Raw genomic sequence first — 22,737 nt, forward strand, 5'->3', positions numbered from 1 at the left:
GGGACACGTTGCTTTCACTGCCAAGGGCCTGGGTTCAATCCCTGATTGGAGAACTAAGATCCCTTATGCCATGCGGCCAAAAGCACAAAAATCATCAAGATTTGAAAGATCAAAGATGAGTAGAAAAAAGTCTGTTATAAATCACTTAGATTGACAATTATACAATATGAAAATATGGTAAACTTTTTAGCACAGCAATAATAGCTCTTTCAGCTCTATAAAGTGACTCTATAATTTTTTTAAAAATTGGTTACACTACAAATTATGTGCTGCAGTCCATGGGTCACAGTCAGACATGACTTAGCAACTGAACAAATTATGAGTTGAGTTAAAGAAATAAATAGTTCACTGAAACTTCTGAGACCTAAGATGGCTTAAAAAAATAGACATTTATGATAACCAAAAAGTCCAGTATATAAGTTAATTACTTGTCAATCTACAATAGAAGCCTTCATGAGACAAATCGAGCCTAACTTAGGCAAGCAGATAATAAGACAAGTTGCATCAAAAGCATAGAGCAAAGGGTAATTTTCTCTAACAACCTGTAAAACATCTTTACAATCTTTTCATTAGAGGTGAACAATATAAGATGGTTCCAGAGTTCAATTCATGATTTTTCAACTTTACAATGGTGTGAAAGAGATCCTCATTCAACAGAAACTGTCCTTTGAATTTTGATTTTTTCTTGGACCAGGCAGAGACCCATAGTTTCCAGTCAGCCACACAATCACAAGGGTAGACAATCTATACATTCACAATCATTCTGTACCCAGACAAGTATTCTGCTTTTCACCTTCAGTATAGCATTCAATAAATTACTGATAGTCCACATTTTACTATAAAATAGGTTTTGTGTTAGATGATTGTGCCCACCTGTAGACTAACATGGCTGTTTTCAGCACTTCTAAATAGGCAAGAGAGTTCCAGAAAAATATCTATTTCTGCTTTACTGACTATGCCAAAGCCTTTGACTGTGTGGATCACAATAAACTGTGGAAAATTCTGAAAGAGATGGGAATACCAGACCACCTGACCTGCCTCTTGAGAAACCTGTATGCAGGTCAGGAAGCAACAGTTAGAACTGGATGTGGAAAAACAGACTGATTCCAAATAGGAAAAGGAGTACATCAAGGCTGTATATTGTCACCCTGCTTATTTAACTTATATGCAGAGTACATCATGAGGAACGCTGGGCTGGAAGAAGCACAAGCTGGAATCAAGATTGCTGGGAGAAATATCAATAACCTCAGATATGCAGATGACACCACCCGTATGGAAGAAAGTGAAGAGGAACTAAAAAGCCTCTTGATGAAAGTGAAAGAGGAGTGTGAAAAAGTTGGCTTGAAGCTCAACATTCAGAAAACTAAGATCATGGCATTTGGTCCCATCACTTCATGGGAAATAGATGGGGAAACAGTGGAAACAGTGTCAGACTTTATTTTTTGGGGCTCCAAAATCACTGCGGATGCTGATTGCAGCTATGAAATTAAAAGATGCTTACTCCTTGGAAGGAAAGTTATGACCAACCTAGATAGTATATTAAAAAGCAGAGACATTACTTTGCCAACAAAGTCCATCTAATCAAGGCTACGGTTTTTCCAGTGGTCATGTATGGATGTGAGAGCTGGACTGTGAAGAAAAATGATTGCCAAAGAATTGATGCTTTTGAACTGTGGTGTTGGAGAAGACTCTTGAGAGTCCTTTCGACTGCAAGGAGAGCCAACTAGTCCGTTCTAAAGGAGATTGGTCTTGGGTGTTCACTGGAAGGACTGATGCTAAAGCTGAAACTCCAATACTTTGGCCACCTCATGCGACGAGTTGACTCACTGGAAAAGACTCTGATGCTGGGAGGGATTGGGGGCAGGAGGAGAAGGGGACGACAGAGAATGAGATGGCTGGATGGCATCACTGACTCAATGGACATGAGTTTGAGTGAATTCCAGGAGTTGGTGATGGAAAGGGAGGCCTGGTGTGCTGTGATTCATGGGGTCACAAAGAGTCGAACACAACTAATCGACTGAACTGAACTGAACTGGTGGTCTAGTGGTTAAGAACCCGCCTGCCAATGCATGGAACACGGGTTCATTCCCTGGTCAGGGAAGATCCTACAGGCTGTGGAGCAACTAAGCCCATATACCACAACTACTGAGATTGTGTACTCTAGAGTCTGTGCTCCACAAGAGAAGCCACTGCAATGAGAAACCTGTACACTGCAAGAAAAGTAGCTGCTACTTGCGCAAAAAAAGCACATGCGCAGCAACAAAGACCCAGCACAGCTGCAAAGAAAGAGATCAAGTTTTAAGGAAGGCTGCCAACAAATCTTTAAAAAAAAAAAAAAAAAAGATAGAAGAAGAAATAATAATGCCCTGGATCACAGAAAATTAGGGGAAAATTTTGTTATTATCATGATAAATTCTACAATAAAATTAAAAACCATTTTAGATTTTTCAGTTAGTGGGAATTGTACCCATTAATAATAGCATCTTTATCACACTTTCTGATTCATCAGTCTTAAAAACCACTATTTGAAAACAACTTTAGACAAGATTAATGCAATTTTATATACAAAAATACTGAGAAAGACATGTTAAGTGACTTTCCTGACACTACAAAACTAGTTAATGGGATAGCCAGAACTGGTACCTAGATTTCCTAACTCCTAGGTCTTTCTACTAATCTAGTGGTCTCAAAATTTAGCTCCGGAATTCTCTTTCAAGCTAAATATTTTGTGGAACTTCACTAATTCAACAGGTAAAACTGCACCTGCTCTGACTGAAGTAGATATTGAGGCCAGAGCTCAGTACACCTATACGCCACTTTTCCTCCTCCGTGAGGCTCTGAGGAACTTCTGGAGATCATGATGACTCAGAAAAAATACGGTGTAAAACATCATCATCAGAGTTCATATATCTGACTCATTCCCTTTGGGAAATCCATAAAGTTAATCTAATCTAAATATGAACAAGACTAGTAAAATAACACTTTTCATAGTTACCGTATTTTCAAAAATATATACTGACAGGAGTAAAAGTAAAAATTACATCTGATGTGTACTGTTCCAAAGATAATGGATAGGCAGAGCAATACTAATTACTGAACTACTCCCATGGTACTGTGTGATATAACAGGAAGGAAGGAGGAGTACTTCATTCTTTGGCAATACTGTCACCTCATTTACAACGCGGACATAAACACACTAGCTAAGTCTTTTGTTTCCAAAGTTAAATATAGATACCTTTCTTCAAATACAATTTAAATAAAATCTTAAAAGGAAGTTATCTTATAAGCTATTCTAGTTAAATGAGGTGGACTGGGGTGGGGCCGTGTCAAGAAGAGGCAGCCAACCTCTCCAAAGCTGCTGAAGGCTTTAGGAACACTAAAATGGAGGAACAGCTGGCCAAAGGAAAGGATTATTTCAAGATTTCTTAGCAGCTTCTGAACCGTAAATGGTGAATAGCATGCTGTCCTGAATCGCTGATGGACTGACACCTAAAGCAGAAGCAGAGGCCACAATTGATTTTCAGGCATAAATAAATGTATTTGAGTGCAAACTACAGCATAAACTTCTTGTCCACACCCATCTGAGTAACCATTACATATTAGAATAACACTGTATACGCTTCTGCAAAAGGATTACACGCAAGGCTCATAAATCAAAGAAATATTATTTTTTCAAAATACCAGCATAAACCTTCCTGGGTTTGAACAATTGCCAACCAGCAGGTCAAGTTTATTAATAGCAAGGGCCAACTGAGAGCAAATCTCGAACTTAACTTACCTTTGAAAATAAACCTTAAATTTGGGAAAAAACCAGGATGAAGATGATTGATATTGTACATATAAAACCAATGAGTGACTGCATCTACAAAAAGCATGGAGAAAGTCAGAGCTGATCTCAAAAGTTAAAATTACACAAAGAAAAGAAAATTAACCTTTGTATCAGCTCCAGAGAAGCCATTATCAGCTCTGCTCCTTTCTTACCACCAAAAACATTATATCCAATGAACTAGCTATTGTACCTAAAAATGTAAAGTGAAATTGTAACACATGATCATTTAAAGACTATGCAGTCTTTTGAGGAGGACAGCAAACTGGAATGTGACTTTGTTTCCTTCTTGCCTGTGCTACAGACCACATATATGAGCTAAAGCAAATGATTTTTCTCTCAACTTTTTCATTTGTTGAAAAGGAATTCTAACAGCTACACTACTTACCTCACAATAGTGCTGTAATTATTTGATAAAATAATATACATCAAAGCATGATTTAAAGTATTAAATACCGTGTAACTTGTATATTATAAAATATACCTATCTCATCAGTTAAAGTAAATAGAAAGCTTAATATATCTTTGTTAACTATACTTGAAAAGAATCTATATTAATTTACCAGTATTGACTCAAGAAGAAAAATCCCTATACCTATATACTGGGAAACCATCTTACCTTGATAGTCACAGATTACACACAGGCTCTGGTTCACTCTCAACATTACAGAACTGAGAATCTTTACCAAACAGATGTCACAGTCAATAAAAACTTATCTCAAGGAGCAATTTTTCAGTTGAGCTTTGAGTTTTAACATAAAAAGTATGTCTCATAAAAGTGGGGAGATATTTTGTGTAAACGTCTAAAGAAAGTACCAAAGAAATCTTTCTTTGAAAGAAAATATATCAGTATACAAAAATGATATGATTCACTTAAATATATGGTGAACCCCTACTCCACTCTGTCCAAGGCCCTTTGTTACATAAGTTTGTTCTGTGGAGGCCTGGACCTACATGACTTTAACAAAATTTTTATCTAAATCAAATACTGAAATCTTGCTCTAAACTTCCTGTTTGCTGGAAAAACTGAAAGAATTAAACACGTGAAATAATGCCTTAACAGAAGAGGCACCCAGTGACAGTTTCTGGTTATTTCATCATCAAAGATGCTGATGATAAAGCATGTGATTTGGGCCTCATATGCTAACCGTCAAGTATCACTTGGTTTTCTTATTTAATATGTGATTAAACTGAAGCTCTAACAGTCTAGCATTCAAACACACAGGATCAGGCTATTTTTTAAAACCATTTCTCAAAGGTCAAAGACACTTCAGATGTTAGGTACACTGAGAAAACTTACCAGTAACCCATTAAACATATGTGTGGTGACTGGCCATTATACTACAATAGTGATGTATAAGGGTTGTGTGATCTGTATATATGAGGTTATTGATATTTCTCCCGGCAATCTTGATTCCAGCTTGTGCTTCATCCAGCCCGGTATTTCGCATGATGCACTCTGAATATAAGTTAAATAAGCAGGGTGACAATATACAGTCTTGACATACTCCTTTCTCAATTTGGAACCAGTCCGTTGTTCTATGTCCGGTTCTAACTGTTGCTTCTTGACCTACAGACAGGTTTCTGAGGAGACAGGTAAGGTGGTCTGGTATTTACATCTCTTGAAGAAATTTTCCACACTTTATTGTGATCCACACAGTCAAAGGCTTTAGTGAAGTCAATGAAGCAGATGTTTTTCTGGAACTCTCTTGCTTTTTCGATGATCCAATGGATGTTGACAACTTGATCTCTGGTTCCTCTGCCTTTTCTAAAACCAGCTTGTAAACTGGAAGTCTTCGGTTCACATACTGTTAAAGCCTAGCTTGGAGAATTTTGAGCATGGCCTTGTTAGCGTGTGAAATGAGTGCAATTGTGTGTTAGTTTGAACATTCTTTGGCATTGCCTTTCTTTGGTATTGGAATGAAAACTGACCTTTTCCAATCCTGCGGACACTGCTGAGTTTTCCAAATTTGCTGGCATATTAAGTGCAGCACTTTCACAGCATCATCTTTTAGGATTTGAAATAGCTCAGCTGGAATTCCATCACCTCCACTAGCTTTGTTCGTAGTGATGGTTCCTAAGGCCCACTTCACTTCACATTCCAGGATGTGTGGCTCTAGGTGAGTGATCACATCATCATGAATTATCTGGGTCATGAAGAGCTTTTTCGTACAGTTCTTCTGTGCATTCTTGCCACCTCTTCTTAATATCTTCTGCTCTGTTAGTTCCATACTGTTTCTGTCCTTTATTGTGACCATCTTTGCATGCAATGTCCCCTTGGTATTTGTAATTTTCTTGAAGAGATCTCTAGTCTTTCCCATTCTATTATTTTCCTCTATTTCTTTGCATTGTTCACTTAGGAAGGCTTTCTTCTCTCTCTTTGTTACTCTTTGGAACTCTACATTGAGATATGTATTACTTTCCTTTTCTCCTTTGCGTTTTGCTTCTCCTCTTTTCTGAGCTATGTGTAAGGCCTCCTCAGACAACCATTTTGTCTTTTTGCATTTTTATTTGGGATGGTTTTGGTCACTGCCTCCTGTAAAATGTTACAAACTTCCATCCATAGTTCTTCAGGCACTCTATCAAATCTAATCCCTTGAAGCTATTTGTCACTTCCACTGTGTGGATTTGATTTAGGTAATACCTAAATGGCCTAGTGGTTTACTTACTTTTTTCAATTCAAGTCTGAATTTGGCAACAAGGTGTTTATGATCTGAGCCACTGTCAGCTCCCGGTCTTGTCTTTGCTGACTGTATAGGGCTTCTCCATCTTCAGCTGGAAAGAATATAATCAATCTGATTTCAGTACTAACCATAATATACATTATCTTTAACCTTCAAAATAACCTTTATAAGTATATAAAGGCCCATTTTATGTGCCCATTTTATGAATGAGAATGATGAGGATCATAATGGTTAAGTGACTTGCCAATAAGTATCAGAGATAGAATTTGAGTCCGGGAATGGTAGGATCCAGAATCTACCATCTTTCCCCTGTACCTTTGATGACAACATCACCTCCTTAGGAAACACATAAGCTTTGGCATCAAGACAGACTAGCTCTAAGTGGGTAACAGTGAGGGATAGCACTGATCACACAGCAAAAGATACCTAGATGGGTTGCTAAGCTATGACATAAGGTCTGATTGAATTCAAACTGGCCTGTGTCTGGTTCTTTTACTAGTTGTGTGACCCTGGGCAAGTTACATCAACTCTCCATGACCATGTTTTCCTATATGCAAAGTAGGAATAAGAACAGTACATTCCCACTGAGCTTTTGTTAACCTGTCAGAAGGCAAATGACATCTTTTTTATTATTATGGGCTTAGCACCCTTTCCTGCTATCACGAAAAAAATGTTACTAGCCGTCTGGTTCTTCAAGAATTAAGTCACTAGCCACGGCAGTTGCTGACCTTTATCACACCCTGAAAGAAGCTGAAGGTGGAGACAAGGAATGAGGCACTCTGTGCTATGGGAAAAACTGGCAGAACAGGCCTTCAGATAGTTAGATATTTTCAGGAGAAAATTTTATGAATTCAATTTTTTACATCTTCTCAAACCTCAGTTCACTTCAGTTCAGTCGCTCAGTTGTGTCCGACTCTCCACGACCCCATGAATCACAGCACGCCAGGCCTCCCTGTCCATCACCAACTCCCGGAGTTCACTCAAACTCATGTCCACAGAGTCGGTGATGCCATCCAGCCATCTCATTCTCTGTCGTCCCCTTCTCCTCCCGCCCCCAACCTTTCCCAGCATCAGAGTCTTTTCCAATGAGTCAACTCGTCGCATGAGGTGGCCAAAGTATTGCAGTTTCAGCTTTAGCATCAGTCCTTCCAATGAACACCCAGGACTGATCTCCTTTAGAATGGACTGGTTGGATCTCCTCGCAGTACAAGGGACTCTCAAGTCTTCTCCAGCACCACAGTTCAAAAGCATCGATTCTTCAGCGCTCAGCTTTCTTCACAGTCCAACTCTCACATCCATACATGACCACGGGAAAGACCATAGCCTTGACTAGACGGACCTTGGTTGGCAAAGTAATGTCTCTGCTTTTTAATATACTATCTAGGTTGGTCATAACTTTCCTTCCAAGAAGTAAGCGTCTTTTAATTTCATGGCTGCAATCAGCATCCGCAGTGATTTTGGAGCCCCCCAAAATAAAGTCTGACACTGTTTTCACTGTTTTTCCATCTATTTCCCATGAAGTGATGGGACCAGATGCCATGATCTTTGTTTTCTGAATGTTGAGCTTCAAGCCAACCTTTTCACTCTCCTCTTTCACTTTCATCAAGAGGCTTTTGAGTTCCTCTTCACTTTCTGCCATAAGGGTAGTGTCATCTGCATATCTGAGGTTATTGATATTTCTCCTAGCAATCTTGATTCCAGCTTGTGCTTCTTCCAGCCCAGCGTTCCTCATGATGTACTCTGCATATAAGTTAAATAAGCAAGGTGACAATATACAGCCTTGATGTACTCCTTTTCCTATTTGGAACCAGTCTGTTGTTCCATGTACAGTTCTGACTGTTGCTTCCTGACCTGCATACAGGTTTCTCAACAGGCAGGTTAGGTGGTCTGGTATTCCCATCTCTTTCAGAATTTTCCACAATTTATTGTGATCCACACAGTCAAAGGCTTTGACATAGTCAATGAAGGAGAAATGGATGTTTTTCTGGTACACTCTTGCTTTCTCCATGATCCAGTGGATGTTGGCAATTTGATCTCTAGTTCCTCTGCCTTTTCTAAAACCTGCTTGAACATCTGCAAGGGAACATTTCATGCAAAGATGGGCTCGATAAAGGACAGAAATGGTATGGACCTAATAGAAGCAGAAAATATTAAGAAGAGGTGGCAAGAATACACAGAAGAACTGTACAAAAAAGATCTTCACAACCAAGATAGTCACGATAATGTGATCACTAATCTAGAGCCAGACATCTTGGAATGTGAAGTCAAGTGGGCCTTAGAAAGCATCACTACGAACAAAGCTAGTGGAGGTGATGGAATTCCAGTTGAGCTATTTCAAATCTTGAAAGATGATGCTGTGAAAGTGCTGCACTCAATATGCCAGCAGATTTGGAAAACTCAGCAGTGGCCACAGGGCTGGAAAAGGTCAGTCTTCATTCCAATCCCAAAGAAAGGCAATGTCAAAGAATGCTCAAACTACCGCACAATTGCACTCATCTCACATGCTAGTGAAGTCATGCTCAAAATTCTCCAAGCCAGGCTTCTCAAACCTAGATAGCACTAAAATCATTAACAGAGACATCAGCTTCTTGAGACTAGCAGCAACCTTCTTATAACTAGAAGCAAACCTCTACTGAGATATGTGTTTGACTGCCCCTACTCCCTTCCCCAAAATCATATATACCCTGAACTCCCCTCCCTACCTCTTCAGAGCAGTTCTTCAAAGCTATGTGAGAAGCTGTTTTCCTGGGTTACAGTCCTCTGTAAGTCTCCAAATAAAACTAAACCCACAGCTTTCATGTGTGTGTGTGTTTTTCGTCTGACATTTGGTTCAGAGGAAATTATAAGTCAGAATGGTATTAGGTAAGTTAGAGCAGAAAATAATATTATAGTAAATAATCTGAATTTTACAAATACCATGCTAATAAGGTAACTCAGTTAGATAAGGTAACATCACATTACATACTTACAGGAGCCTATAAATGAAGACCATTCTTAAGAGACTAGACAGGCAGGGAAAGGTCTTCTTTAAATTTGGATTTATACAGGTCCTGAAGAAGCAAGGTTCTCTGAAACATTCACAGATAGCTTTAAAGTTCTTCCCAGCACATTCAATACAAAATTCTGATTTAACCTCCCTGGAATGTAAGCATCAACAGAAAAGATACATGTATAACTTACTTATCTATAGAGTACAACCACGTACACTATAAAGAAATTCACTACATTTATAATTAACACTTCAAAAATCTTGTATACATTTCCTTTAGCTGAGAAAGATCCTAGATCTAACTTTTCCTTGTGCAAATTACAGGTAAAATAAAATATTGTCTACAGCAGATTTAAATCCAAATATAGTGCAAAGAATTCTTCTATAACATTATCACCCAAATACTGCTAATTACGATTTAAAATATATATGAAGAGCATTTTATTACCAGAAAATATAAACACTGGTATTTATTAATTAATTTTAAATTTTCAGTGAAATAACTTTTTAGAATGTTGTCCAGTAACAAGAAAATCTAAACCATTATCAGAGTTTAACTCTAAACCTCATTCAAATTCTTTTTTTCCTTATTAACCTGATGCAGTACAGCATTTTCTTAGACACATGCTAAATACAAATTACTCAAGCCCTTTAGCCTTTTGTATGACATTTCAAAATAAAGAGAAAATAAACATTTTATTTAAATGTTTAAGGACAAAAGAAATAAACAATACTAGTTTCAAGCTTAGAATGACTCTTTAGGAAAAAGAAAACAGGGCGTGAAAATGTGGAAAATACTAAAACAGAAAAAGAACAAGAAATGGCAGATATCTCCATCACATAAGAACATCTGTTATGTATTTTGGAGGGCATTTTTTTCTATGCAAATAAATGCGTATTTCTAAAATTTGGAGTTATGATGGTTGCACGTTGTGAATGTACTAAATGTCACTGAAAGTAGATTTTGTTACATGTACTTTATAAGAATAAACTATTTTAAAATATGGACTATACTATACATACTATATATACAGCTCTGTATTTTGCTTTTTTCCCCCACAGGGAACACTTTCATTTTTTAATATCATTAAATAATCTTTATTTTTTAATTTTTTTTCTAATATCATTAAATAATCTTTAAAAAATTGATCTAAAAGAAATGACTGTAGAGTATTTCATAGAGTGTATCTAACCATTTTTATGGTTATCCACTCATTCTCCCTCTCTGCCCCCCATTCCTTCACCTGTTATTGGACATGTAGCTGTTTCTAATTTTCCATCACCTAAACACAATAATAAATATTTACATAAATAAATTTTAGATAAATATTCAAAATTTTTTGAATATTCAAAACTGGGAAAGGAGTATGTCAGGGCTGTATATTGTCACCCTGCTTATTTAACTTAGAGTACATCATGTGAAATGCTGGGCTGAATGAAGCACAAGCTGGAATCAAGACTGCTGGGAGAAATATCAACATCAGATATGCAGATGATATCACTTTAATGGCAGAAAGTGAAGAGGAACTAAAGAGTCTCTTGATGAAGGTGAAAGGGGAGAGTAAAAAGATGACTTAAAAACCAACATTCAAAAAATGAAGATCATGGCATCGGGTCCTATCCCTTCACAGTAAACAGATGGGGAAAACGTGGCAACAGTGTCAGATTTCATTTTCCTCAGCTCCAAAATCAATGCAGATGGTGACTGAAGCTGCAAAAGTAAAAGATGCCTGCTCCTTGGAAGAAAACCTATGACAAACCTAGACAGCATATTAAAAAACAGAGACATCACTTTGCTGACAAATGTCCATACAGTCAGAGCTATAGTTTTTCCAGTAGTCACGTATGGATGTGAGAGTTGGATCATAAAGAAGGCTGAGAGCCAAAGAATTGATGCTTTTGAACTGTGGTGCTGGAGAAGAATCTTGAGAGTCCATCAGACAGCACAGAGATAAAACCAGTCAATCCCAAAAGAAATCAACACTGAATATTCACTGGAAGGACTGGTGCTGAAGTTGAAACTCCAACACTTCAGCCACCTGATGGTCCCATAGCTGACTCATTGGAAAAGACCCTGATGCTGGGAAAGACTGAAGGCAAGAGGAAAAGGGGGCAACAGAGGATGAGGTGGTTGGATGGCATCACTGACTCAATGGATATGCATTTGAGCAAACTCCAGGAGATAGTGAAGGACAGGGAAGCCTGGCCTGCTGCAGTTCATGGGGTCTCAAAGAGTCAGACATGACTTAGTGACTGAAAAATAACAACATAAATAAATGTTTATAGAATCTCAGGTTGTTTCCTCAGACTAAATTCTATGAGTACTCCTGCTTTCCCACAACACACACACACACAAATTTTCTTTTTGTTTTTGGATATTTTTTAAGTAATAAAAATTTACACAGTGCCACTGTTTTCTTCCCTTATCTCAATTTCCTCTGTCCTTTCCTCAGAGGTGCTTAGTATTTACCACTTCACGCATACTTTTTAAGTGATCTGGATATTTTTTTTTAATTTGTAAATGGCATATATGTGAAATGCATTTACTTCCTTTGACTACACAGGAATCGACATCAGCTACCAACACTTACCGTGGAGACTGAAGACCCAGAGTTTTAACCCCACTCATCACTTGGCTCTTTGATTCTATCTCAGATTGACAGACAAGTTTACCTTTTCTTAATGTGGCTAATAAGCATTTTGAGTTTCTATTTTTTATTAACATTATCATTTCCACTAGCGAGGGTGCAAAAATACAAATTTATAATAACTATATTATTTAGAAGTACCCCCATACTAGACTGTTGTGCGTGCTAAGTTGCTTCAGTCATGTCTGACTCTGCAACTTTATGAGCTGTAGCCCACCATGCTCCTCTGTTCACGGGATTTTTCAGGCAAGAAGTGGGATGTCATTCCCTTCTCCAGGGAATCTTACCAACTCCAGGATCAAACCTACGTTTCTTACATCTCCTGATACACACAGCCAGGCGGGTTCTTTACTACCAGCGCCACCTGGGAAGCCCTAAGTAAATAAAAATGTGAAACTATAATTAAAACACATTCCAAAAAAACATTTAAACAGACTGCTGAAAATACTGTCATGATTTGTTCACCAAGTACGTCTATTTACACTGGTCCCCACTTCATGTAAAGGAAAAGAAAGCACTGGCAAATAATATTAGAAGACTGATCTCAGAATATCTAATTTACAGTTTCTACAAGTATCCTCCTTCATTTTCAAAATTCAAAAGGTTAAAAATAAAGGAAAAAAGAATTTCAAAAACTTTGAGTTAGCAACTTGCTTAGAGTCTCACAGAATTAAAAACTACACTATAGGAAAATTAATAAAATAAACTGTAACCTGAATGAGATACTGACTGTCCTCAAGAGCAAACTTACACATTCACATGTTGAGGTTCTTTCACTCTAAAATACAGTGTCAAAAAGAAAAGTTCATTCAATCCCTACATTATTCCATATATAAAAATCAACTCAAAACGGACCCATGACTAAATATATAACAATGACCAATTTCTCTTAAGCTAAATAAAGATAAATCTTCACGACTCAGATTTGGCAATGGATTCTTAGATTTCACATTAAAAGCATGAGCAACAAAAGAAAAAAACAGATAAACTGGACTTTATAAAAATTTAAAATTTCTGTACATCAAAGGATATTACTAAGTACATGAAAAGACATCGTAGAGAACAGGAGAAAACATTTGTGAATCATATAACTGATAGAGTTTAACATCAGGAATATATAAAGAACTCTTAAAACTCAGCAAAAAAGACAACCTACAGTTTTTTAAAGTATTAATGAATTTAAGCATATAGCATTCTTTTCTAATAGGAGTTACTTTTGCACTCACACTTTATGGACACTGAGGGCAAGCTGTTTAGATATGTTGTTCAACTTTGCTTCCAAGATTGTGTTTCTATCCTTCAGCTTCATAGAAAAGCTAACATCATAAATTTAATTATAAAAAGGTACTAATCTCCTTGACTCAAAGAATTTATATGAAAAGGAAACTGGAAAGCTTCCCACTAAAGTCAGCACGTAGAGTAAGTGAGAAAGTACCATCATCAGTACTTCTCCAATCTTGTATGTTTCATTTCTCCAATCTATCCCTGACCCCCTCCAACACTGCCTCCCTCACAGAGTCTTTAATCACTTGCTCAATAAAGGTCCACAATTCTCAAAGTTCCACTCTTGGCCTTCCTTCTGCTCCTCAATAATTTTTCAAATTCAAGGGATGCTGAATAAATCCTCATAACTTTCAGATCTTTCTTTTTGCCAAGGCTACATCACTGAAACCCCAACCCAAATTTTCAAATTCCTAATAAATATCTCAAAAACAGCTCAACGACAAGGAGCCAGAACTTGCTGGTTTTGAAGATTCTGAGTCTCTCCAGATGCAAACAATATTAAAGTAAGACATGGCTTCCAAGAAAAGTTTAAGACAATGCCAAGAAAACCTGGTCTAAAAGATGAGGTTAAAAGCAGAGCTACAAAATTCTTTCTTAAAGTCTCAGAAAGCTCTAAGAGGATGATTCTGAGTACTATTCAGTTAGACAAAAGGTTTTCTCAAGATTTTAAAAGTATGACTCACAGATGCTTTTAATCAAACACTACAGTTTCTAACATGCTACAAGCCATTGTCTCTTAGTAGAAACCCAAAACAAAAATGGCTTATATCATATAGAGAACTTTATATCATATAGAGACAGAAGATGAGATGGTTGGATGGCATCATTGACTTGATGGACATGAGTTTGAGCAAGCTCCGGGAGTTGGTGATGGACAGGGAAGCCTGGTGTGCTGCAGTCCATGGGTTGCAGAGTCGGATACAACTGAGCGACTGAACTGAATTGAGCTGATGGCTGATTCATTTGATGTTTGGCAGAAACCAACACAATACTATAAAGTAATTATCCTTCAATTAAAAATAAATAAATTCAATTTTTTAAAAGTCTAAGTTGTAAGAAATGTTAAAGAAAAGTTCAAATATCCTGAGAATTCAGATCATCGGATCTAGTTGAGATAACTAGGCAGGAATTCATGGCAGAGATAATCAGCAATACGAATGCTAAAGAAGAGAGAGGATTTTACCAAGTGAAAATGGGCATGGATAAGAACATTCCAACTAGCAACAGAGAAGGATATGCATGCATGGAAAATATAGTCCCACATGGTTAGATTGCACAGTAGGTGATAAAGCATGGAAAACAGGTGATACAGCATGGAAACCTTAAATTATTATATTCCTCAAGGGTTAAGCTGTTTTTCCTAGGCTAAGGGCATGTGTGAGGGGGTTATTTATCACAGGATAACTGGTCAAACACACTTTGTAATCAATCTTGTTTGGATGTCACCACTCAGTGAACTATGCACACATTAGTTTTATCGTCATAATTCAGTTCCTGCTTCTGTACTGTGACCACAGACAAATAACATTAAAATTCAGATACAGACATACTTCCACTCTTATTGACTTTCTCTAATCTACTTAAGTTAATAACCCTGGCAATGAAAAAGATGTTGCACTTATTTGGCAGTTAATCTGAGCTCACATTTAGTGACTACAACTTATTATTAAGTGCCGCCTGTATCTTGGGTGACACTACCGAGTTCTCTTTAATTAATTACAGAAAGATGAGAGACATGATAAAACTGAAACTTAGCTTGTAAGTTGAAAAGTCCCACTTTATTTTTCCTCAATTGAGAAGTAAATTTTCAAAAATCCATCCAAAAATGTTACAAATGACCTTGTGGAAGTGAAAGTGTTAGTCGCTCAGTCATGTCCAATTCTTTGCAACCCCATAGACAGTAGCCAGCCAGGTTCCTTACACCATAAATAAAAATTAAATCAAAATGGATCAAAGACTTAAACATAGAGCTAAAACTATAAAACTCTTTGAAGAAAATGGGAAAAGTTTCATAACACTGGATTTGATAATTATTCCTTGGACATGATATTAAAAGCATAGGAAACAAAAGAAAAAATAGATAAACTGGACTATATCAGAATAAAAATTTTTTTGTACATACAAGTATATTATCTAGAGAGTGAAAAGACAAACCACAGAATGCCAAAGAATATTTGTAAATCATATATCCAATAAGTGACTGATATCCATAACATACAAAGAACTCGAATAACCCAATAAAAACAACAACCAGATTAAAAGTGGGCAAAGGATTTAAGTAAACATTTCTCCAAAGATGATATACAAATTACCAATAAGTACATGAAAATACTTTCAATATTATTACAGTAATCCAAGCCTATGCCCCAACCAGTAATGCTGAAGAAGCCGAAGTTGAACGGTTCTATGAAGACCTACAAGACCTTCTAGAACTAACATCCAAAAAAGATGTCCTTTTCATTATAGGGGACTGGAATGCAAAAGTAGGAAGTCAATAAACACCTGGAGTAACAGGCAAATTTGGCCTTGGAGCATGGAATGAAGCAGGGCAAAGGCTAATAGAGTTTTGCCAAGAGAACGCACTGGTCATAGCAAACACCCTCTTCCAACAACACAAGAGAAGACTCTACACATGGACATCACCAGATGGTCAACACCGAAATCGGATTGATTATATTCTTTGCAGCCAAAGATGGAGAAGCTCTATACAGATAGCAAAAACAAGACCAGGAGCTGACTGTGGCTCAGATCATGAACTCCTTATTGCCAAATTCAGACTTCAATTGAAGAAAGTAGGGAAAACTACTAGACCATTAAGGTATGACCTAAATCAAATCCCTTATGATTATACAGTGGAAGTAAGAAATAGATTTAAGGGACTAGATCTGATATTGTGCTTGATGAATTATGGATGGAGGTTCATGACATTGTACAGGAGACAGGGACCAAGACCATCCGCATGGAAAAGAAATGCAAAAAAGCAAAATGGCTGTCTGAGGAGGCCTTACAAATAGCTGTGAAAAGAAGAGAAGCGAAAAGCAAAGGAGAAAAGGAAAGATACAAGCATCTGAATGCAGAGTTCCAAAGAATAGCAAGGAGAGATAAGAAAGCCTTCCTCAGCGATTAATGCAAAGAAATAGAGGAAAACAACAGAATAGGAAAGACAAGAGATCTCTTCTAGAAAATTAGAGATACCAAGGGAACATTTCATGCAAAGATGGGCTCAATAAGGGACAGAAATGTTGTGGACCTAATAGAAGCAGAAAATATTAAGAAGAGGTGGCAAGAATACACAGAAGAACTGTACAAAAAAGATCTTCACAACCAAGATAGTCACGATAATGTGATCACTCACCCTAGAGCCAGACATCTTGGAATGTGAAGTCAAGTGGGCCTTAGAAAGCATCACTACAAACAAAGCTAGTGGAGGTAATGGAATTCCAGTTGAGCTATTTCAAATCTTGAAAGATGATGCTGTGAAAGTGCTGCACTCAATATGCCAGCAAATTTGGAAAACTCAGCAGTGGCCACAGGACTGGAAAAGGGCAGTCTTCATCCCAATCCTAAAGAAAGGCAATGCAAAGAATGCTCAAACTACCGCACAATTGCACTCATCTCACACGCTAGTAAAGTCATGCTCAAAATTCTCCAAGCCAGGCTTCAGCAATACGTGAACCATGAACTTCCAGATGTTCAAGCAGGTTTTAGAAAAGGAAGAGGAACCAGAGATCAAACTGCCAACATCTGCTGGATCATGGAAAAGCAAGAGAGGTCCAGAAAAACATCTATTTCTGTTTCATTGACTATGCCAAAGCCTTTGACTGTGTGGATCACAATAAACTGTGGAACATTCTGAAAGAGAAGGGAATCCCAGACCACCTGACCTGCCTGTTGAGAAACCTGTATGCAGGTCAGGAAGCAACAGTTAGAACTGGACATGGAACAACAGACTGGTTCCAAATAGGAAAAGGAGTACGTCAAGGTTGTATATTGTCACCCTGCTTATTTAACTTATATGCAGAGTACATCATGAGGAACGCTGGGCTGAAGAAGCACAAGCTGGAATCAAGATTGCTGGGAGAAATATCAATAACCTCAGATATGCAGATGATACCACCCATATGGCAGAAAGTGAAGAGGAACTAAAAAGCCTCTTGATGAAAGTGAAAGAGGAGAGTGGAAAAGTTGGCTTGAAGCTCAACATTCAGAAAACTAAGATCATGGCATCTGGTTCCATCACTTCATGGGAAATAGATGGGGAAACAGCGGAAACAGTGTCAGACTTTATTTTGGGGGGCTCCAAAATCACTGCGGATGCTGATTGCTGCCATGAAATTAAAAGACGCTTACTCCTTGGAAGGAAAGTTATGACCAACCTATATAGCATATTAAAAAGCAGAGACATTACTTTGCCAACAAAGGTCCGTCTAGTCAAGGCTATACCAGTGGTCATGTATGGATGTGAGAGTTGGACTGTGAAGAAAGCTGAGCGCCAAAGAATTGATGCTTTTGAACTGTGGTGCTGGAGAAGACTCTTGAGAGTCCCTTGGACTGCAAGGAGATCCAACCAGTCCATTCTAAAGGAGATCAATCCTGGGTGTTCATTGGAAGGACTGATGCTAAAGCTGAAACTCCAATACTTTGGCCACCTCATGCGACGAGTTGACTCACTGGAAAAGACCCTGATGCTGGGAGGGATTCAGGGCAGGAGGAGAAGGGGACGACAGAGAATGAGATGGCTGGATGGCATCACAGACTCGATGGATGTGTGTTTGAGTGAACTCCACGAGTTGGTGATGGACAGGGAGGCCTGGCGTGCTATGATTGATGGGGTCGCAAAGAGTCGGACATGACTGAGCAACTGAACTGAACTGAACATGAAAATATGCTCAACATCACTAATTATTATGGAATGTGACTCAAAACCACAATGAAGTACCACTTCAAATCCATTAGGATGGCAACTGAAAAAAAAAAGAAAAAAGGAAAGAAAAGCTGTTGATGAGGATGTGCAGAAATTAGAACCCCTGCACATTGCTGGAAAGGATGTAAAGTGGTTGTAGCCACTGTGGAGAACAGTTTAGCAGTTTCCCAAAAATTTAAACGCAGAATTATCCTATATTCTCACAATTCTACTCCTAGATATCCACCCTAAGCAGGGACTCAAACAGCTATTTGTACATCACATCCATAATAATATTACTCACAAAAAACTAAAAGTGAAAACAACTCAAATGACCATGAACAGATTCATGGATAAATAAAATGTGTGTGTGGGTGTGTACATATATACACACAAAGTGGAGGCATACACTGGAATATTATTCAGCCTTGAAAGTAATGAAATTCTGACACAGTGCTACAACATGGATAAATCTTAACACATTATGCAAAGCAAAGTAAACCAGACACAAGAGGGTAAGCATCTTATGACTCCACTTCTATGAGGTACCTTGTATAATAAGCAAATTCAAAGACACAGAACGTAGACAGAGATTATCAGGGGCCAGAGAGGTGAGAATGGGGAGTTATTGTTTAATGAGTACAGAATTCCTGTTTGGGATAATAAAGAAGTTCTAGAAATAGAGAGTGGTAGCGTACTTAAAAAGTCAAAGTGAAGTCGCTCAGCCATGTCCAACTCTTTGCAACCCCATGGACTGTAGACCACCAGGCTCCTCCATCCATGGAATTTTCTAGGCAAGAGTACTGGAGTGGGTTGCCATTTCCTTCTCCAGGGGATCTTCCTGACCCAGGGATCGAACCTGGGTCTCCCACATTGCAGGCAAATACTAATACCACTTAAAAATGGTTAAATGGTAAATTTTATGTCTTATATATTTTACATACTTTTTTAAAAAGTGCTAAGAGTGGGTTTGGGTCAGAGGCCTTCTACATTTATCTTGGCTGTAAAGCAGCAGCATACATAGAATGAAGCCCACAGGCCAGTACATAAATACTAGACAATACAAGCAGCTTCAACATTACTGGGTAGGATACCCAGTCACCCTGAGTTTAGCACAAAAACTGTTTCCAATTTCTCTTAATGCTTGGTTTTCTGGCTTCCTCTCAAATACCCAATCTGTCCACAGTAATAGAATCAGAGAGCCTGAATGGCAACAATCTGAAAGAAGTCCATGAGTTGCCTGTTGGCAGGCTATTAGAAGCTGAGGACTTCACCAGTGCTAAAGCCCTATTCTCAAAGACGGTCAACAAGTTTACAAAGACAAACATTGATCACTCTCTTTCTCGTTAAATCTTTACATTGAAACATAATCTACAGAAAGAAAAGGGCACATCATAAGAAATAATGATATTTTTTAAAGCTCATTAAGAAGAATTTAAGTTCAAAAATCTCAAATGCATCTCTTCCTAAACTGGGGCTTTTTTAAAAAAAATAAAATTACTTCAGCACAAAAGCATTTTCCTAATTGCCAAATGTTAAATAATTTCTTTTGATTTACTTTTTTCCCAAGTGGATGGGCTAGTGATAACAGCTACCAAAAAACTCAAGTTGTATATTAGATGGCCAACTTAGTAGTAGGGGCTTCCCTTATAGCTCAGTTGGTAAAGAATCTGCCTACAATGCAGGAGACCTGGGTTCAATTCCTGGGTCGGGAAGATCCACTGGAGAAGGAAATGGCAACCCACTCCAGTATTCTTGCCTGGAGAATCCCACGGACAGAGGAGCCTGGTAGGCTACAGTCCATGGGGACACAAGAGTCAGACATGACTTAGCAACTAAACAACCCCACCAAACTTAGCAGTAAGACTGTTAAACAAAGACTAAGGTTACCAATTTATACTAACATATTCATACAAAAAAAAAGTTATCTCCAATTCCTCACTTTCTTTCGTTTCCTCCATCGCTTCCAACACATCCCAAAGCAACTTATCTACATTGAAACATCTCTTCTATCTGCTTACTTCTCTTCACCTTGACTGCTAAAATTATCTCCATCTTCCTGGCTAACATTCTTACCTGGACCAATACTATAGCGCTGCTAAGTGTTCTCCTGACCATGCTTTTTTCCCTTTTGGCACTGTAATGATTCTTATTAGTTACCCCTGGGCTTCCCAAGTTTTGAAACATGTTACAACAAAATTTTAAAAGGAAGGAGATCGTCCTAATTATGGGAAAGAGGTAGAAATGTGGGATGAAGACTGTCAGAAGTCCAGGTAAACCCACGAAAACCCATTTTGAAACAGAGTACTAATTTTGGCTCTGTTCATTCTAGATACCTAACCTTGCTACTGAGCGACTTCACTTTCACTTTTCACTTCATGCACTGGAGAAGGAAATGGCAACCCACTACAGCGTTCTTGCCTGGAGAATCCCAGGGACGGAGGAGCCTGGTAGGCTGCCGTCTATGGGGTCGCACAGAGTCGGACACGACTGAAGCGACTTTGCAGCAGCAGCAGCAACCTTGCTAATAAAATGAAAGAGGACATTTTCAGGATTTTTGTTTTTACCTTGAAATACCATTTTACCTACTACTATCACACAGATATTTGGAAACAAGAGAGAATAGCTTTTAATGTGCAAAAAAACAGTTCCAACCTTGGTGATTTTTTCCCCTAACCTCTCAGAATCATGGCTTCACTCTTGACTCTATTATAATTCATCCTTCTCACATGAATTCAGGAATTCTATAAGGACATAAATCACATTACATAAGCCCCTTGTTTTGAAGCCCTCCAATGGTTTCCTACTATACTTTGAATAAAAATTCAAATTTCCTACCAAGGCCAACTTCCTGCCTTTGCTGTTCCTTCAGCATGTGTTTTGTGCTCTCCAATCACCCTTCCTTCTTAGAGAAGCCTTCCGTCTCTTAAACAAAAGCAAAAGTCCTTTAATTTGAGGTGGGGTCTGGGGGTCCATAATTTTTTAAAGGTCCTTAAATGAGTCTGATACACAGTGATGCTGAAAATTACTGTAGTAAATGAGGCTTTCTTTTGTTTGAGACAATTTTTCTGCCAATTTATTTCCTGGTACTTGTTATTACCTATGGTTGGAGAAACTGGAAAACCAACATGTAGGAAAAGTTTTTTTTTTTTAAAGGAAAGAAAAAAAAGTGGTAGGAGGGAGGAAGATGGAAAGAGAGAAAGGAAAGAAGGAAAGAAAGGGCAACCTGTACTAAACCAGTGCCAAAGGTCACGCCTACGTGCTAAACAAAAGGGTTATGCTCATAAACTCTAGAGAAGTCATACTATCTGTACCAACTTTTTCATTTTTCTTAGTTCATGACACTTTGAATCAGAGATGAAGTCAGAGATATCAAATGCAAATGTTACCTCCTTAGAACTACCTTCCTCAACTTCCTGGGTAAAGAGAGCCATTTCCTTTTCTGAGCTTTGATAAGGCTCTTTAGTCTCTGATATGCTTTCTTACACTACTTACTACTACTTTTTCTTTCCTGTCAGCTCCTTAAGATAAGAGTTGTCCATATCGTTCATGGATATACCCTCAACACCTACACAGTGCCTGACAGTAGATGCTTAGTAAAATAGTGAGTTATATGATTCATTTATTCATTCAACAACTATTTCCTGAACATCACATGCCAAGTAGCATCCTAGACTTTGAGAATATAGCAACGAACAAAACAGCAATAATCCTCATCCCTTTGCATGCCTATATGGAGCACAGACAAGTATAGTAGGTACAATAAAATATATAGCATGGTAGATAGAAATAAGTGCCAAAAGAAAAAATAAAGCAGAAAAGACTAATTGATGATGATCAAATGTAGATCAGTGGTTGTCTAGGAACTGTGCTGGAGAAAGAGAGATGGACTGTATAGGGGAAGGAGAATTTTAAGGGATGAATAACCTGTTCTGTCACTTGACTGCCACGGTGGTTTCACAAGTATACATATACACCAGCCAAAATTAATCAAACTGGATACTTCCAATAGATACACTGTACTATATGGAAATTATAGCTCAATAAAGTTTTCAAAAAATAAAACAGAAAGTGAAGACTAAACTTTAGAGAGGTGGTCAGGGAAAGTGCTATTAAGAAGGTAAATTTTTTTAAATGACCTTAGAAAAATAAATAAATAAAATTAAAAAGACCTCAGGAAAGTGAAAAGACTAACTCTAGGATACTTGAATGAAGCCCAATCAAGAGAGAGATGAGCAAATGTGCAGACTCTAAAGAGGGAGCATGCTTAGCATGATCCATGAATCAGCAAGGAGGCCACTGGGTCTAGCTACACTAGACTGAGCAAGGGAGACAGCTATTAATCTGATTGTGATATGAAGGCCCTACAGAGAGATGAACACATTAACTGACTTGGGCTTTAA

At 38.0% G+C, this 22,737-nt stretch overlaps 1 protein-coding gene across 4 annotated transcripts in view; it reads right to left on the reverse strand.

Moving 5' to 3' along the window:
- COMMD1 (copper metabolism domain containing 1) overlaps positions 1-22,737 on the reverse strand; it is a 155,828-nt gene that overhangs the window by 60,968 nt on the left and 72,123 nt on the right. Inside the window, exons 3-5 of one of the 4 annotated variants that reach the window (XR_016038576.1) lie at positions 16,787-16,994; positions 9,480-9,647; positions 6,514-6,601 (exon numbers count right to left, since the gene is read on the reverse strand). The exons of 1 other annotated variant lie outside the window; for it this stretch is intronic. The gene's annotated coding sequence lies outside the window, so the exon portion shown is untranslated. Of the gene's footprint in view, positions 1-6,495; positions 6,602-9,479; positions 9,648-16,786; positions 16,995-22,737 lie in introns of those variants that run through there. 2 more of the 4 variants (XR_016038577.1, XR_016038578.1) reach the window with 2 other exon arrangements.

This window comes from Moschus berezovskii, chromosome 11 (genome assembly GCF_049115385.1).
Source record: "Moschus berezovskii isolate FMDL1 chromosome 11, NW_MosBer_1.0, whole genome shotgun sequence".
NCBI lineage: Eukaryota > Metazoa > Chordata > Mammalia > Artiodactyla > Moschidae > Moschus > Moschus berezovskii.